General features: G+C 46.1%; 5 non-coding genes and 1 pseudogene across 5 annotated transcripts; all 6 read left to right on the top strand.

Moving 5' to 3' along the window:
* Positions 1 to 1,269: 1,269 nt before the first annotated feature.
* On the top strand, positions 1,270 to 1,460 carry LOC130303739 (U2 spliceosomal RNA). The gene has a single exon (XR_008853769.1). It is a non-coding gene; the product is annotated as a U2 spliceosomal RNA (small nuclear RNA).
* A 2,080-nt stretch (positions 1,461 to 3,540) lies between these two features.
* On the top strand, positions 3,541 to 3,731 carry LOC130303738 (U2 spliceosomal RNA). The gene has a single exon (XR_008853768.1). It is a non-coding gene; the product is annotated as a U2 spliceosomal RNA (small nuclear RNA).
* Positions 3,732 to 5,814: 2,083 nt separating this feature from the next.
* Positions 5,815 to 6,005, top strand: LOC130303737 (U2 spliceosomal RNA). The gene has a single exon (XR_008853767.1). It is a non-coding gene; the product is annotated as a U2 spliceosomal RNA (small nuclear RNA).
* Positions 6,006 to 8,088: 2,083 nt separating this feature from the next.
* Positions 8,089 to 8,279, top strand: LOC130303736 (U2 spliceosomal RNA). Its single transcript, XR_008853766.1, has one exon. It is a non-coding gene; the product is annotated as a U2 spliceosomal RNA (small nuclear RNA).
* A 2,087-nt stretch (positions 8,280 to 10,366) lies between these two features.
* Positions 10,367 to 10,526, top strand: LOC130303753 (U2 spliceosomal RNA; annotated as a pseudogene).
* A 693-nt stretch (positions 10,527 to 11,219) lies between these two features.
* On the top strand, positions 11,220 to 11,401 carry LOC130303747 (U2 spliceosomal RNA). Its single transcript, XR_008853776.1, has one exon. It is a non-coding gene; the product is annotated as a U2 spliceosomal RNA (small nuclear RNA).
* The last annotated feature ends 1,625 nt before the right edge of the window (positions 11,402 to 13,026 follow it).

Genomic DNA, 13,026 nt, shown 5'->3' with positions numbered 1-13,026 from the left:
TTATGTATTCAGCACCTATGTATAATGTTGTAAAAATGCTCTAGAAGCTAAAGTCGCAGAAATGTCACACATATTTGGCCTGCAACTTTCTGTGCGACAAATTCAGACAGGAAAAATCAGTATAAATCCTTAGAAAATTATCCCCCAGTGTCTCCATCTGCTGGCGGTATTGAATAAGCATTGCTGCACTGATGGGGTATGCATTAGACGAAAAAAAAGAAGAAAAAGAAGAATAATACGCCCAGAAAAGAGGCGAAAAGGAGAAAAACGTAAAAAAACGTGAAAAAAAAGTAAGAGGAAGAGAAGGGAAAAAAAGGTGGAAATGGGTTTAAAAGTGATTTCGGCGGAGAAATATATATATATATATATATATATATATATATATATATATATATACGCGCACACACACACATATATATAAACGTATTCTCCGTTGAGATATTGCAGCCGCTGCTGTGTCCAGGCCCAGGAGCCTTAGCACTGTGCTGTGATGTCACTCAATACCACTGACATCACTAGGTGTAAACAACATCTCTCCTTTGCTGTGTATGTGACTATGGAGCTGTTTGGTGATGTCGTCTATTATGGCCTTCATAGAAGCAACAGGAGATTGTTGCATCCATCTAGAACCCTCAGAACTACAGTGCTATGATGTCACTCACTTCCACAGGCCTTGCAGAGTGTAAACAACAACAACCCAGCTTTGTTGTGTATGTAACCATAGGGATTTGTGATGTCACCTAGAACCTTCACAGCAGCGACAGCTTTATGAGGAGCATCAGCACTGCTCTGCCTGAGCAGAACCATCACCGCCATAGGTTGTCAAATAACCCGGATTTAACCCACACAGGTAAGTCCAATGGGGTGCAGGCATGTCCTCTATGCTTACAGCTTCCCGTGAGTGTTGGTTTGATACCGTTTGGGGACAGCCAAGGAGGCATCTGCAGGCAACAAAGGTAGGTGTGTGCTTGTGTGTGTGTTTCCTATGCAGATCCTAAGCCCAGTGTCACATGCAAGTAGGAGGAGTAAGAAGGGTTCCTGGCAAATCCGGGTTATGGATTGCATTTAAAAAGGCCCCGTGGGAGTGCAATGGGCCCCTGTCTTGCTGCTTAGCAATAATGGTATGGGTTTAGGTTCTGCTGTGTGTACTGGTGGTTGACTGCCCCCCAGCCCAGAGTGTGCATGGAAAATTGTCTGGCAGCCTCCCTGACAGCAAGCAGTGATAGTGCCCATGAAGGGGACCTTGTTGGGCCCGCCCCTTTCACGGTTATCGCTTCTCGGCCTTTTGGCTAAGATCAAGTGTAGTATCTGTTCTTATCAGTTTAATATCTGATACGTCCCCTATCTGGGGACCATATATTAAATGGATTTTTGAGAACGGGGGCCGATTTCGAAGCTTGCTTCCGTCGCCCTATGCATTGACCCGATATGGCAGTATCTTCGGGTACAGTGCACCACCCCCTTACAGGGTTAAAAAGAAAGATTCCTACTTTCATTGCTACCTGCTTGCTGGCTAGCCAGCTAGCCAGCCCTGTGGGCCTTGCTGCTGCAGCCAAAAAACAAAAGGTGGTGCTGCTGCTGCTGCTTCTGCTGCTTCTGCTTGTGTCTGGCCGCTGTTGGAGCGTCCAGGCACAGGACTTCTGCTGCTGCTGACTAAATGGCCTCCTTAATTGGATCATTTGAGTAGCCAGCACACCTGTGCAGGTAGGGCATGACATGATAGGCAGCTGCCTTGATAGCGGGTGGGTGCTGAATGTTCCTAATTGACAAAATAAGATTAATGCTTATGAAGAAATATAAAATCTCATCCCTTCCCCAATATCGCGCCACACCCCTACCCCTTAATTCCCTGGTTGAACTTGATGGACATATGTCTTTTTTCGACCGTACTAACTATGTAACTATGTAACATAACATGGGGGGGGGGGTCTCCTGGCTGTTCACACAGGTGTGTCATTGCTGTACATTGACCATGCATTGCTTCTGTGGTATTGCAAAGGCAAAGACAAATGCTTCCAGCCATCCATTGCACTAATGGATTGGTCATCAGCTGGCTGTCTATGTCCCGCATCAATATAGACCAAAGTACAGAGGGTTAGGCTATGCTATTGTGCACCTACCTGATGCATCAGAAGGTGCGAGGCCCTTGCTAAATTCTGTGCACAGACTTTGAGATCTATACTTTAGACTGTATCTAAACCTGCTCCAACATGGACTGACATTCTGGCCTACTTTCAGCCGATGCGACTTGTCTGTCGCTGAACAGTCGCTTTTTATGTATTCAGCACCTATGTATAATGTTGTAAAAATGCTCTAGAAGCTAAAGTCGCAGAAATGTCACACATATTTGGCCTGCAACTTTCTGTGCGACAAATTCAGACAGGAAAAATCAGTATAAATCCTTAGAAAATTATCCCCCAGTGTCTCCATCTGCTGGCGGTATTGAATAAGCATTGCTGCACTGATGGGGTATGCATTAGACGAAAAAAAAGAAGAAAAAGAAGAATAATACGCCCAGAAAAGAGGCGAAAAGGAGAAAAACGTAAAAAAACGTGAAAAAAAAGTAAGAGGAAGAGAAGGGAAAAAAAGGTGGAAATGGGTTTAAAAGGTGATTTCGGCGGAGAATATATATATATATATATATATATATATATATATATATATATACGCGCACACACACACATATATATAAACGTATTCTCCGTTGAGATATTGCAGCCGCTGCTGTGTCCAGGCCCAGGAGCCTTAGCACTGTGCTGTGATGTCACTCAATACCACTGACATCACTAGGTGTAAACAACATCTCTCCTTTGCTGTGTATGTGACTATGGAGCTGTTTGGTGATGTCGTCTATTATGGCCTTCATAGAAGCAACAGGAGATTGTTGCATCCATCTAGAACCCTCAGAACTACAGTGCTATGATGTCACTCACTTCCACAGGCCTTGCAGAGTGTAAACAACAACAACCCAGCTTTGTTGTGTATGTAACCATAGGGATTTGTGATGTCACCTAGAACCTTCACAGCAGCGACAGCTTTATGAGGAGCATCAGCACTGCTCTGCCTGAGCAGAACCATCACCGCCATAGGTTGTCAAATAACCCGGATTTAACCCACACAGGTAAGTCCAATGGGGTGCAGGCATGTCCTCTATGCTTACAGCTTCCCGTGGGTGTTGGTTTGATACCGTTTGGGGACAGCCAAGGAGGCATCTGCAGGCAACAAAGGTAGGTGTGTGCTTGTGTGTGTGTTTCCTATGCAGATCCTAAGCCCAGTGTCACATGCAAGTAGGAGGAGTAAGAAGGGTTCCTGGCAAATCCGGGTTATGGATTGCATTTAAAAAGGCCCCGTGGGAGTGCAATGGGCCCCTGTCTTGCTGCTTAGCAATAATGGTATGGGTTTAGGTTCTGCTGTGTGTACTGGTGGTTGACTGCCCCCCAGCCCAGAGTGTGCATGGAAAATTGTCTGGCAGCCTCCCTGACAGCAAGCAGTGATAGTGCCCATGAAGGGGACCTTGTTGGGCCCGCCCCTTTCACGGTTATCGCTTCTCGGCCTTTTGGCTAAGATCAAGTGTAGTATCTGTTCTTATCAGTTTAATATCTGATACGTCCCCTATCTGGGGACCATATATTAAATGGATTTTTGAGAACGGGGGCCGATTTCGAAGCTTGCTTCCGTCGCCCTATGCATTGACCCGATATGGCAGTATCTTCGGGTACAGTGCACCACCCCCTTACAGGGTTAAAAAGAAAGATTCCTACTTTCATTGCTACCTGCTTGCTGGCTAGCCAGCTAGCCAGCCCTGTGGGCCTTGCTGCTGCAGCCAAAAAACAAAAGGTGGTGCTGCTGCTGCTGCTTCTGCTGCTTCTGCTTGTGTCTGGCCGCTGTTGGAGCGTCCAGGCACAGGACTTCTGCTGCTGCTGACTAAATGGCCTCCTTAATTGGATAATTTGAGTAGCCAGCACACCTGTGCAGGTAGGGCATGACATGATAGGCAGCTGCCTTGATAGCGGGTGGGTGCTGAATGTTCCTAATTGACAAAATAAGATTAATGCTTATGAAGAAATATAAAATCTCATCCCTTCCCCAATATCGCGCCACACCCCTACCCCTTAATTCCCTGGTTGAACTTGATGGACATATGTCTTTTTTCGACCGTACTAACTATGTAACTATGTAACATAACATGGGGGGGGGGGGGTCTCCTGGCTGTTCACACAGGTGTGTCATTGCTGTACATTGACCATGCATTGCTTCTGTGGTATTGCAAAGGCAAAGACAAATGCTTCCAGCCATCCATTGCACTAATGGATTGGTCATCAGCTGGCTGTCTATGTCCCGCATCAATATAGACCAAAGTACAGAGGGTTAGGCTATGCTATTGTGCACCTACCTGATGCATCAGAAGGTGCGAGGCCCTTGCTAAATTCTGTGCACAGACTTTGAGATCTATACTTTAGACTGTATCTAAACCTGCTCCAACATGGACTGACATTCTGGCCTACTTTCAGCCGATGCGACTTGTCTGTCGCTGAACAGTCGCTTTTTATGTATTCAGCACCTATGTATAATGTTGTAAAAATGCTCTAGAAGCTAAAGTCGCAGAAATGTCACACATATTTGGCCTGCAACTTTCTGTGCGACAAATTCAGACAGGAAAAATCAGTATAAATCCTTAGAAAATTATCCCCCAGTGTCTCCATCTGCTGGCGGTATTGAATAAGCATTGCTGCACTGATGGGGTATGCATTAGACGAAAAAAAAGAAGAAAAAGAAGAATAATACGCCCAGAAAAGAGGCGAAAAGGAGAAAAACGTAAAAAAACGTGAAAAAAAAGTAAGAGGAAGAGAAGGGAAAAAAAGGTGGAAATGGGTTTAAAAGTGATTTCGGCGGAGAATATATATATATATATATATATATATATATATATATATATATATACGCGCACACACACACATATATATAAACGTATTCTCCGTTGAGATATTGCAGCCGCTGCTGTGTCCAGGCCCAGGAGCCTTAGCACTGTGCTGTGATGTCACTCAATACCACTGACATCACTAGGTGTAAACAACATCTCTCCTTTGCTGTGTATGTGACTATGGAGCTGTTTGGTGATGTCGTCTATTATGGCCTTCATAGAAGCAACAGGAGATTGTTGCATCCATCTAGAACCCTCAGAACTACAGTGCTATGATGTCACTCACTTCCACAGGCCTTGCAGAGTGTAAACAACAACAACCCAGCTTTGTTGTGTATGTAACCATAGGGATTTGTGATGTCACCTAGAACCTTCACAGCAGCGACAGCTTTATGAGGAGCATCAGCACTGCTCTGCCTGAGCAGAACCATCACCGCCATAGGTTGTCAAATAACCCGGATTTAACCCACACAGGTAAGTCCAATGGGGTGCAGGCATGTCCTCTATGCTTACAGCTTCCCGTGGGTGTTGGTTTGATACCGTTTGGGGACAGCCAAGGAGGCATCTGCAGGCAACAAAGGTAGGTGTGTGCTTGTGTGTGTGTTTCCTATGCAGATCCTAAGCCCAGTGTCACATGCAAGTAGGAGGAGTAAGAAGGGTTCCTGGCAAATCCGGGTTATGGATTGCATTTAAAAAGGCCCCGTGGGAGTGCAATGGGCCCCTGTCTTGCTGCTTAGCAATAATGGTATGGGTTTAGGTTCTGCTGTGTGTACTGGTGGTTGACTGCCCCCCAGCCCAGAGTGTGCATGGAAAATTGTCTGGCAGCCTCCCTGACAGCAAGCAGTGATAGTGCCCATGAAGGGGACCTTGTTGGGCCCGCCCCTTTCACGGTTATCGCTTCTCGGCCTTTTGGCTAAGATCAAGTGTAGTATCTGTTCTTATCAGTTTAATATCTGATACGTCCCCTATCTGGGGACCATATATTAAATGGATTTTTGAGAACGGGGGCCGATTTCGAAGCTTGCTTCCGTCGCCCTATGCATTGACCCGATATGGCAGTATCTTCGGGTACAGTGCACCACCCCCTTACAGGGTTAAAAAGAAAGATTCCTACTTTCATTGCTACCTGCTTGCTGGCTAGCCAGCTAGCCAGCCCTGTGGGCCTTGCTGCTGCAGCCAAAAAACAAAAGGTGGTGCTGCTGCTGCTGCTTCTGCTGCTTCTGCTTGTGTCTGGCCGCTGTTGGAGCGTCCAGGCACAGGACTTCTGCTGCTGCTGACTAAATGGCCTCCTTAATTGGATCATTTGAGTAGCCAGCACACCTGTGCAGGTAGGGCATGACATGATAGGCAGCTGCCTTGATAGCGGGTGGGTGCTGAATGTTCCTAATTGACAAAATAAGATTAATGCTTATGAAGAAATATAAAATCTCATCCCTTCCCCAATATCGCGCCACACCCCTACCCCTTAATTCCCTGGTTGAACTTGATGGACATATGTCTTTTTTCGACCGTACTAACTATGTAACTATGTAACATAACATGGGGGGGGGGGGGGGTCTCCTGGCTGTTCACACAGGTGTGTCATTGCTGTACATTGACCATGCATTGCTTCTGTGGTATTGCAAAGGCAAAGACAAATGCTTCCAGCCATCCATTGCACTAATGGATTGGTCATCAGCTGGCTGTCTATGTCCCGCATCAATATAGACCAAAGTACAGAGGGTTAGGCTATGCTATTGTGCACCTACCTGATGCATCAGAAGGTGCGAGGCCCTTGCTAAATTCTGTGCACAGACTTTGAGATCTATACTTTAGACTGTATCTAAACCTGCTCCAACATGGACTGACATTCTGGCCTACTTTCAGCCGATGCGACTTGTCTGTCGCTGAACAGTCGCTTTTTATGTATTCAGCACCTATGTATAATGTTGTAAAAATGCTCTAGAAGCTAAAGTCGCAGAAATGTCACACATATTTGGCCTGCAACTTTCTGTGCGACAAATTCAGACAGGAAAAATCAGTATAAATCCTTAGAAAATTATCCCCCAGTGTCTCCATCTGCTGGCGGTATTGAATAAGCATTGCTGCACTGATGGGGTATGCATTAGACGAAAAAAAAGAAGAAAAAGAAGAATAATACGCCCAGAAAAGAGGCGAAAAGGAGAAAAACGTAAAAAAACGTGAAAAAAAAGTAAGAGGAAGAGAAGGGAAAAAAAGGTGGAAATGGGTTTAAAAGTGATTTCGGCGGAGAATATATATATATATATATATATATATATATATATATATATATACGCGCACACACACACATATATATAAACGTATTCTCCGTTGAGATATTGCAGCCGCTGCTGTGTCCAGGCCCAGGAGCCTTAGCACTGTGCTGTGATGTCACTCAATACCACTGACATCACTAGGTGTAAACAACATCTCTCCTTTGCTGTGTATGTGACTATGGAGCTGTTTGGTGATGTCGTCTATTATGGCCTTCATAGAAGCAACAGGAGATTGTTGCATCCATCTAGAACCCTCAGAACTACAGTGCTATGATGTCACTCACTTCCACAGGCCTTGCAGAGTGTAAACAACAACAACCCAGCTTTGTTGTGTATGTAACCATAGGGATTTGTGATGTCACCTAGAACCTTCACAGCAGCGACAGCTTTATGAGGAGCATCAGCACTGCTCTGCCTGAGCAGAACCATCACCGCCATAGGTTGTCAAATAACCCGGATTTAACCCACACAGGTAAGTCCAATGGGGTGCAGGCATGTCCTCTATGCTTACAGCTTCCCGTGGGTGTTGGTTTGATACCGTTTGGGGACAGCCAAGGAGGCATCTGCAGGCAACAAAGGTAGGTGTGTGCTTGTGTGTGTGTTTCCTATGCAGATCCTAAGCCCAGTGTCACATGCAAGTAGGAGGAGTAAGAAGGGTTCCTGGCAAATCCGGGTTATGGATTGCATTTAAAAAGGCCCCGTGGGAGTGCAATGGGCCCCTGTCTTGCTGCTTAGCAATAATGGTATGGGTTTAGGTTCTGCTGTGTGTACTGGTGGTTGACTGCCCCCCAGCCCAGAGTGTGCATGGAAAATTGTCTGGCAGCCTCCCTGACAGCAAGCAGTGATAGTGCCCATGAAGGGGACCTTGTTGGGCCCGCCCCTTTCACGGTTATCGCTTCTCGGCCTTTTGGCTAAGATCAAGTGTAGTATCTGTTCTTATCAGTTTAATATCTGATACGTCCCCTATCTGGGGACCATATATTAAATGGATTTTTGAGAACGGGGGCCGATTTCGAAGCTTGCTTCCGTCGCCCTATGCATTGACCCGATATGGCAGTATCTTCGGGTACAGTGCACCACCCCCTTACAGGGTTAAAAAGAAAGATTCCTACTTTCATTGCTACCTGCTTGCTGGCTAGCCAGCTAGCCAGCCCTGTGGGCCTTGCTGCTGCAGCCAAAAAACAAAAGGTGGTGCTGCTGCTGCTGCTTCTGCTGCTTCTGCTTGTGTCTGGCCGCTGTTGGAGCGTCCAGGCACAGGACTTCTGCTGCTGCTGACTAAATGGCCTCCTTAATTGGATCATTTGAGTAGCCAGCACACCTGTGCAGGTAGGGCATGACATGATAGGCAGCTGCCTTGATAGCGGGTGGGTGCTGAATGTTCCTAATTGACAAAATAAGATTAATGCTTATGAAGAAATATAAAATCTCATCCCTTCCCCAATATCGCGCCACACCCCTACCCCTTAATTCCCTGGTTGAACTTGATGGACATATGTCTTTTTTCGACCGTACTAACTATGTAACTATGTAACATAACATGGGGGGGGGGGGGGTCTCCTGGCTGTTCACACAGGTGTGTCATTGCTGTACATTGACCATGCATTGCTTCTGTGGTATTGCAAAGGCAAAGACAAATGCTTCCAGCCATCCATTGCACTAATGGATTGGTCATCAGCTGGCTGTCTATGTCCCGCATCAATATAGACCAAAGTACAGAGGGTTAGGCTATGCTATTGTGCACCTACCTGATGCATCAGAAGGTGCGAGGCCCTTGCTAAATTCTGTGCACAGACTTTGAGATCTATACTTTAGACTGTATCTAAACCTGCTCCAACATGGACTGACATTCTGGCCTACTTTCAGCCGATGCGACTTGTCTGTCGCTGAACAGTCGCTTTTTATGTATTCAGCACCTATGTATAATGTTGTAAAAATGCTCTAGAAGCTAAAGTCGCAGAAATGTCACACATATTTGGCCTGCAACTTTCTGTGCGACAAATTCAGACAGGAAAAATCAGTATAAATCCTTAGAAAATTATCCCCCAGTGTCTCCATCTGCTGGCGGTATTGAATAAGCATTGCTGCACTGATGGGGTATGCATTAGACGAAAAAAAAGAAGAAAAAGAAGAATAATACGCCCAGAAAAGAGGCGAAAAGGAGAAAAACGTAAAAAAACGTGAAAAAAAAGTAAGAGGAAGAGAAGGGAAAAAAAGGTGGAAATGGGTTTAAAAGTGATTTCGGCGGAGAAATATATATATATATATATATATATATATATATATATATATATATATACGCGCACACACACACATATATATAAACGTATTCTCCGTTGAGATATTGCAGCCGCTGCTGTGTCCAGGCCCAGGAGCCTTAGCACTGTGCTGTGATGTCACTCAATACCACTGACATCACTAGGTGTAAACAACATCTCTCCTTTGCTGTGTATGTGACTATGGAGCTGTTTGGTGATGTCGTCTATTATGGCCTTCATAGAAGCAACAGGAGATTGTTGCATCCATCTAGAACCCTCAGAACTACAGTGCTATGATGTCACTCACTTCCACAGGCCTTGCAGAGTGTAAACAACAACAACCCAGCTTTGTTGTGTATGTAACCATAGGGATTTGTGATGTCACCTAGAACCTTCACAGCAGCGACAGCTTTATGAGGAGCATCAGCACTGCTCTGCCTGAGCAGAACCATCACCGCCATAGGTTGTCAAATAACCCGGATTTAACCCACACAGGTAAGTCCAATGGGGTGCAGGCATGTCCTCTATGCTTACAGCTTCCCGTGGGTGTTGGTTTGATACCGTTTGGGGACAGCCAAGGAGGCATCTGCAGGCAACAAAGGTAGGTGTGTGCTTGTGTGTGTGTTTCCTATGCAGATCCTAAGCCCAGTGTCACATGCAAGTAGGAGGAGTAAGAAGGGTTCCTGGCAAATCCGGGTTATGGATTGCATTTAAAAAGGCCCCGTGGGAGTGCAATGGGCCCCTGTCTTGCTGCTTAGCAATAATGGTATGGGTTTAGGTTCTGCTGTGTGTACTGGTGGTTGACTGCCCCCCAGCCCAGAGTGTGCATGGAAAATTGTCTGGCAGCCTCCCTGACAGCAAGCAGTGATAGTGCCCATGAAGGGGACCTTGTTGGGCCCGCCCCTTTCACGGTTATTGCTTCTCGGCCTTTTGGCTAAGATCAAGTGTAGTATCTGTTCTTATCAGTTTTCATGCTGGTGGGGATGGGTGCTGCATGGAGGATGCAGGTGTACCAGGGCTTTCCGGGGCTGGTTCTGAGGAATCAGCTCGACGGCTGCCCCGATGTGACCTGTTCCCTCCGGGTCTCGCCATGAGGCTGAGAGGGTCTAGAGCCGAGGTACTTTTGTGCCTCGGGGAGTGGTGACCCCGAGGTGCCGAAACTCACTGGGAGAATAGACTCACTGAGTTGAAGCACGGGCACCATAATCTCTTCACCTTGTGGCACTCACCTCTTGATTCCCGGCCTTCTGGTTAGGATCAGAGAAATTTTTATAGATCCGGCCGGATGTCCGGGCAGTATATCTGCACACATTCACTTATTTATTTCTTTTTTGTCTCACTGTGTCACTTTTTGCGTGTTGTGTGTTCACAGGATTTGTCAGGATGCGGTAGCCCTTCTGGGTGTCCCTCCTGGCGGTCTAGGGGAGGTGTGTGTGGCCATTAGGTTCCGCACCTCCCTGCAAACACCCCGGGTACTCCTGCTTTGGCAGGGTACCTACCGTAATCGGCTCTGCGGGCAGATACCTTGGCCAACGCCAAGGGGGATGCCGGGAGCATTTGTGGTCCCCTAGTAGCTTCGGCGAAAAGGGACATCGATCCTGGAACCTCGCAGGCACCTTTTGGTCCGGAGGTGAAGGGTAAGGTTTGTTGGGGGGCCTCTCTCCTATCGGAGAAGGGCTTGCGATAGACCGCATCCTTTGTGCACGTTTTTTTAGTGTAACACGTTTGCACTTTTTCTTGCACTTTGGGTGAATCGAAAGCACGTTCCTCGGCTTTAGATAAAAAAAAAAAAAAAATCTGTTCTTATCAGTTTAATATCTGATACGTCCCCTATCTGGGGACCATATATTAAATGGATTTTTGAGAACGGGGGCCGATTTCGAAGCTTGCTTCCGTCGCCCTATGCATTGACCCGATATGGCAGTATCTTCGGGTACAGTGCACCACCCCCTTACAGGGTTAAAAAGAAAGATTCCTACTTTCATTGCTACCTGCTTGCTGGCTAGCCAGCTAGCCAGCCCTGTGGGCCTTGCTGCTGCAGCCAAAAAACAAAAGGTGGTGCTGCTGCTGCTGCTTCTGCTGCTTCTGCTTGTGTCTGGCCGCTGTTGGAGCGTCCAGGCACAGGACTTCTGCTGCTGCTGACTAAATGGCCTCCTTAATTGGATCATTTGAGTAGCCAGCACACCTGTGCAGGTAGGGCATGACATGATAGGCAGCTGCCTTGATAGCGGGTGGGTGCTGAATGTTCCTAATTGACAAAATAAGATTAATGCTTATGAAGAAATATAAAATCTCATCCCTTCCCCAATATCGCGCCACACCCCTACCCCTTAATTCCCTGGTTGAACTTGATGGACATATGTCTTTTTTCGACCGTACTAACTATGTAACTATGTAACATAACATGGGGGGGGGGGGGGGGGTCTCCTGGCTGTTCACACAGGTGTGTCATTGCTGTACATTGACCATGCATTGCTTCTGTGGTATTGCAAAGGCAAAGACAAATGCTTCCAGCCATCCATTGCACTAATGGATTGGTCATCAGCTGGCTGTCTATGTCCCGCATCAATATAGACCAAAGTACAGAGGGTTAGGCTATGCTATTGTGCACCTACCTGATGCATCAGAAGGTGCGAGGCCCTTGCTAAATTCTGTGCACAGACTTTGAGATCTATACTTTAGACTGTATCTAAACCTGCTCCAACATGGACTGACATTCTGGCCTACTTTCAGCCGATGCGACTTGTCTGTCGCTGAACAGTCGCTTTTTATGTATTCAGCACCTATGTATAATGTTGTAAAAATGCTCTAGAAGCTAAAGTCGCAGAAATGTCACACATATTTGGCCTGCAACTTTCTGTGCGACAAATTCAGACAGGAAAAATCAGTATAAATCCTTAGAAAATTATCCCCCAGTGTCTCCATCTGCTGGCGGTATTGAATAAGCATTGCTGCACTGATGGGGTATGCATTAGACGAAAAAAAAGAAGAAAAAGAAGAATAATACGCCCAGAAAAGAGGCGAAAAGGAGAAAAACGTAAAAAAACGTGAAAAAAAAGTAAGAGGAAGAGAAGGGAAAAAAAGGTGGAAATGGGTTTAAAAGTGATTTTGGCGGAGAAATATATATATATATATATATATATATATATATATATATACGCGCACACACACACATATATATAAACGTATTCTCCGTTGAGATATTGCAGCCGCTGCTGTGTCCAGGCCCAGGAGCCTTAGCACTGTGCTGTGATGTCACTCAATACCACTGACATCACTAGGTGTAAACAACATCTCTCCTTTGCTGTGTATGTGACTATGGAGCTGTTTGGTGATGTCGTCTATTATGGCCTTCATAGAAGCAACAGGAGATTGTTGCATCCATCTAGAACCCTCAGAACTACAGTGCTATGATGTCACTCACTTCCACAGGCCTTGCAGAGTGTAAACAACAACAACCCAGCTTTGTTGTGTATGTAACCATAGGGATTTGTGATGTCACCTAGAACCTTCACAGCAGCGACAGCTTTATGAGGAGCATCAGCACTGCTCTGCCTGAGCAGAACCATCACCG

This window comes from Hyla sarda, unplaced genomic scaffold (genome assembly GCF_029499605.1).
Source record: "Hyla sarda isolate aHylSar1 unplaced genomic scaffold, aHylSar1.hap1 scaffold_1239, whole genome shotgun sequence".
NCBI classification, from domain to species: domain Eukaryota; kingdom Metazoa; phylum Chordata; class Amphibia; order Anura; family Hylidae; genus Hyla; species Hyla sarda.
This window is presented reverse-complemented; position numbering and strand designations above follow the sequence as displayed.